We start from the raw sequence: 5,806 nt of genomic DNA on the forward strand, positions 1-5,806 counted from the left end.
TGCTGCTTTGCTTAGTTGTGAAAAAAGATGATTTCTAAAGTCTCCTTTACTCAAACAAATTTATAGAAAACGACGTTCTTTCATGGAAGCTTGCAAGTGTAAATTGGGGCTTGTCTGGATAGACAAGACCATGAAAGGGGAAAAATCAACCAAGGAGTATAGAAGGTTGTCAGATCTTTTCAAAATGGTTGTGCCATCACATTGGGAGTGTTCCTTTGGAAGGTAATACTTGTGAAGAAAATTGGATTTCTATGCTTGAGAGAGAAATCGATAAATTCATAGCTATAATGGAAAATTTGAGTAAAACGGAGAACCATTTTAGAAAGTTTAGTAGGTGCTTGTACAAGCAAGTTAAATTTATGTCTAGCTTTCATGGATCTGATTGTTGTCTTCTAGATTTGTGAGCATAGGTGTTGACATGCATGAGGTCCTAGACAACATTTTAAGGAAAGAGTCCAACATAAAAGAAAAGCAGCAAGGTATTTTTATAAGAGGCAATAAAAGGATTGTGGCAAGCTCCAATTTACTAGTTACTAAAAGCTCTCATCTCGCTTAAGCTCCTTGGCAACTGTGAAACATTGTCTTCTAGGCTACCTCTTAATTCTATGAGACCTTCTAATTGTAAATTTAAGGATAAAATAAAGCTTGAAAAGGTTTCTTGTGGGGACCTCCAAAAGGTTGCTTGATCTAATCATTTTGCTTCTAGAACCACTTTTTGTGAGGAAAATTTCTTACCTAATTAATGAGTCTATCATGATCATTAAACAAAGGTGATACGACACAGAACCGAATGCAAGTCTCATATGCATTTCCTTACAGGATGCAAAGGTAAAGTCATGAAGCAACAATTTCTTAAAATCTCCTATAATGTGAGTGCTCTCACTACTAAAACCACCCAAGGTCATAGGATATCTAGGAATGCCTCACTCACATAATGGAAATTTAAAGCTTCCAAAGCCTGCCATGATCCTTTGCAGCAACACGTAAACAAGAGCAACCAACATTGGAGCATAGTTGTTTCTTCTATACACTGACTGACGTCTATGGCTACAATCCAATGCCCTAATCCCTTCAATCATGGAAAAAAAAGCCCCTCCCATTGCTCGCCATCACATTACAGGTGTCATTGTACTGTCATGCATTATAAACACCGCAACATCATGCCACCTCTCCATCGATTGCTCAAGAGGCACACAATGGAAATATGTGCATGTGGTGCCTCTTTCTTTGCATTTGGCACCGCATGCACAATAGATGCCTAGTCTGATTGACGTTCTTTTTAAGATAAATTTACCCAAATACCCATCTAATTTGTGGAAATTTCCAGAAGATCCTTTTATCTATTTTGGTTAGATTGTTCAAGATTTTCTACTCTTTATTCATTTTTGACAATTGAGATCCGTTTTTGAGTGCTTAGCCTGTAGTTTGTCACAAATTACCTCGGAAGAAAAGGTAGTTATGTTAAAAAACAACGAAGCAATTAATCTCCAAGGCCTACATAATCAACTTAAATTCTAGTTTTGGCATCTTGTATTGATAGAAAATCAATCTTCTTATGAAAATCTACAAGAAGATGTATCTGTGGAAAATTTTTATCTCATATTTAGGGGTATTTTGGGAATTTTAGAAAATTTGAAGGGCCTTTTGGGAATTTATGTCAAAATATTGGGGGTATTTTGAGAATTCCTCAAACTTGAAGAGTATTTTGGGAATTTTCACAAATTAGAGGGGTATTTTGGTAATTTTCTTTTTTCTGAAAAAGAATTGATCCTATCCGCATGACCCAACCCGTCCCTAGTCTTCTGCTACAACCGTTTTTTTTTTAGAGATGACCCTACCCCTTCTTTGATCTATTGCTTCAACTAATCCGCGCTCCCTTGGACTGGTTGGAGCAATAGACCAGGGAAGGGAAGGGTCATGAGGGTAGGGTGGTTTTCAGACAAAAATGTGTTACTTTGGTCTTCAAGGTGGCAGCACTAGTGTTCTAGAAAATCATGCCTCACCTTACACCTGGCCTGGCTTCCTTGGGCACGGAGGTTGGCACTCCCTATGCTTGACATCAGATGCCACCATCATGCATAAGCTCATACAAACACCTCCCTTGAGAGTCGACCCCCTTTCGCTCCTTCAAGCACGTGGCCCTTGCTACCCTTCGCCTTGACACTCGCACGCAGCACGTCCGCCGAATGAATTCCAAACAGTGGCACATAGTCTATACGCCCAATGAACTCCAACCAACATGGCGTCTTTGGCTGGCCAATGAATTGGAGCCGACAACGCTACAGCTGTGCAACTTTCTACTTCAACTCCTAGAGATGATTTAATAAAAAAACAGAAACATGCATTGCATATCATGAACCTGTTGGAACCGTTCTGCACCGGCGCGGACTGGTTTTGACAGGTGTGACAAGGGAAAAGACAATGTGAGAGGATAGAGAGCACAAAAGGCTTGGGCAAAATAACCTTTTTGCAGTGGTTGCCAATGCAAGCAAAAAAGGCTTCGGAAACATAGCCTTCTTGACCTAGTTTGCCAATGCAAGCAGAAAATGCTTCAACAATAGAACCTATATTGCACTGGTTGCCAATAGAAGAGGCTTTGACTCTAAGTTTTTATGCATGTAAAGCTTCAACACAAACTCTAACACTAAATAATATCGTGCGTTGTTAGTGTATAAGGCACTCATGATGGAGCTAAATAGTCACACTCTACACAGATATGATACAACTGTTACCATATACATGTGGTAGTGATGTGTGTGAACACGCTAGAACCGTCGGGACATTTTTTTCCTCTTTAGGAGGTTTTTTCCCCATGCATTGTATATACGTCCATCACTCTATGGCTATCTATCTTTCCATTGCACGCTAAGTAATACACTCTCCGCTGTGTGCCTTGAGCTTCCTTTGTCTTCTCCAAGCTGTGTCGTTTCTCTACAACTTTGATTCCAACAATTGGTATTAGAGTAGGTTGCATCCTCCCGAGCTTAGTCGCCAACAGCTCCAACACACGCATGCTCCCTTTCTTCGATTTCTATGAGCTTTGACGAGCGTTCATACGTCGAAAAAAAGTTTTGGGATCATTTTGGCCTCCGTTCTCACTACACGCACGTCTACACATGCAATTTTGTCATTTTGTGCAGAATTTCAGTTAGTGTTGTATTCTCCATAATAAGTGCTTTATAGTCTTCTACGGTTTGTGCTATATAGCACGTGTTGTTCCCGCTTCGTTTCTCCTCTTTTTGGGAAGTTTTCACATGAGGTACAACATTTAGCATGCGTGACAAAAACACACATGTGTTCAAGATGTATTCTAGGACAGGTTGGATGGGGACAATTACCCTATGTGGGCTTATATGATGCAACACGTTGGAAAGGGAGAAGGGGTTAAAACACCCAGCACACAAAATAACTGCCTCTCTATAGCCCCGTGATTTGCAAACACAACCACTCTCCCTCTCTCTCTCTCTACACTCACACACAACCTGTCCGGAGCCAACGCTACCACGGACCCACTGTGTGAGATTAGACGGAAAAGACGATTGAATTCAAGCCTCTCGAGACAACTACAAGCACATCATGCATCACAAAAAAACATATAGAGACAATGATGGCATCAATCAGGTGCCTGCTCTGATGCAACCCTTGGCGTCCACTTATTCTCATTCAAAGGCAGCTCCTAGGCAGCCCTCTTCCTCTTGGAGCTTGGCCGCTCATCCGATCGGCGGCTCCCTTCCTTCTCTTCCTCTTCTACCATGCACTTCCCACTGGTCCTCCCCTCTAACTCTCTCATAAACTGGCCGCCGTGCATCCCTTTCTGACCCTCCTTGTTCGCAGCCGGCCTTGGAGCTTCCTTTCGATGGCATAACCCACCCACCTATGTTAACTGCTCACAGCCATCCAAAACTGATTATACTCCTACTCTCCTGTAGTAACGCTCCTTCAAAACCCTGGGTTGCTCCTCCTTCTCAAAACTCCCGCTTCTCCCAACTTGCTGACCTTGGCAGCCTCCCCCTGTGCTGCTTTCGGCCCTCCTCACTGCGCCATCCACCGGCCATCCCTCTTTTCATGTATGTCGACCTCCTGCCCTGGACTCCCTCTGCCGACCTTAGTCGTCACGGGCCTACTTTCCCATACAGAATGACGCTCATCTCTCCTTTGCCACCCACCTCAGCACCCCATAGCTCATTCGATTCCCTTTTGTTTAGTCTGCAAACTAATGTTGCATTCACTTTATAAGAACTTTAATTTGGTCCTCTTTCCCACGCCGTCGATTGACTATTGACCCTCGTGTGGTCGTTGAAGAAACCTCCTTCGACTTCTCCTCCTGCATACTCTTTCGACTCTTGAGCTCCTTTTCCTTAGAAACAAAGTGCTTAGCTACCCGTCGTCATGCCTCCTTGCCATAGATTCAATGAGCTTCAATGCCCTCCAAATGGATAGTACTTCGGGGAAGAATCAACCAAAAAATTCAATTGCTTTAGCAAGAATACCATAATTAGCATACATGAGAAAAAGAGCACTGCCAGGTTGAATACCCTGTCAAGTAGCGTGTCCTACAGATATCTCAATCAAAATCCCATATCATAAACCTCGTAATACCTACATCCAGCATCCCTTGTCTCGTTCCCAATCTTGTGATACCAACATTTTCTCATATCACCTACGATAGCAAGAAACACTTGCAGTTCCGACTAGCAAGTTCTCCATCTCGGTATAGCTCTCTCTTAGCCGCATCAAATACCTGCTCAAGGTCCTTTCCATTTTCCTGCAAATTTCCATGCCTGGGCTTTTTGCACTTCCATGGGCCGACCATCTCTAGCTATACCATTATTGCCCAACCCCTCGTTCAGCATTGATGCTCAATCGTAGCATTATTTAGATTATATATTATTGCATAAGAAGAGAACTGGTAGATATTATTTACATAAGCATTAGATACATAGATAGAGACTTTCACTGGCTGTAGCACCCACCCGGATCAAATGGAAAGCCATAGGCTCTCCCAAGCATAGTGTAAACTCCACCTGGATAAAAAATATGGCATTGATCATTGCCATCCGTTTGTAAAACTGATACAAACCACCCCAGCGTTGCACCTGTAAACCTGTAAGCCATCCATGTATGTAGCTCTTTACAGCATAACCCTTCAAAAAATTGTACACATGAACCTTCTTCACACATAAAACAAGCCTGTACACCTTGAAAACCTTTTACATCATCTGTTTCCGAGTCATCGGCTAGAGAGCTCACCATAGCATGATTGTCTTCAAACAAGATAACCTGTAGCAAACGGCATAGAGGTGCTTGCATAGCAACCTTCAACAACATAACCGTCAATAGCATGGCATCCACCTGTGCTAACTGATCCTCCAAAGAAAACACCGGCATACCTTCACCTGTAGTCCTTTCAAACAACACTGGAAAAGGCGGAAAGCCTTGCATACCTTGTATTCTTGCAATAGCTTTAGCAACCAAAACCTGCGACTCGTCATCTGCATCGACCACGGGATCATCGAACCCCTAGTCTGCTTCATCGAAGCACTCTTCTTCAGTCAACATGGCCTTACCATCACAAGGCAAGAGAGAGGGTTGCCAAACCCCCTGGTCCGCAAAAATGTCTCTTCACCTGCAATATGTTGCTCTTTGATCACCTTATCGACATGCATAACATCATATGTCTCATACCTTGAGAAAGCAGATTCCATTTCCCATGTGCTGTGCGCTGTGGTGTTGTGACACGTACATAGTGGGAACGCATCCTACAAGAGTTATCTTGTAATTTTTTAGATACATTATTATCTTTCCT

The 5,806-nt window shown here is 42.6% G+C and overlaps 1 pseudogene; it reads right to left on the minus strand.

Moving 5' to 3' along the window:
- Positions 1 to 4,660: 4,660 nt before the first annotated feature.
- LOC147433668 (uncharacterized) lies at positions 4,661 to 5,559 on the minus strand (annotated as a pseudogene).
- Between the last annotated feature and the right edge of the window lie 247 nt (positions 5,560 to 5,806).

Source organism: Adiantum capillus-veneris, chromosome 19 (genome assembly GCF_014529385.1).
Source record: "Adiantum capillus-veneris isolate H3 chromosome 19, ASM1452938v2, whole genome shotgun sequence".
NCBI lineage: Eukaryota > Viridiplantae > Streptophyta > Polypodiopsida > Polypodiales > Pteridaceae > Adiantum > Adiantum capillus-veneris.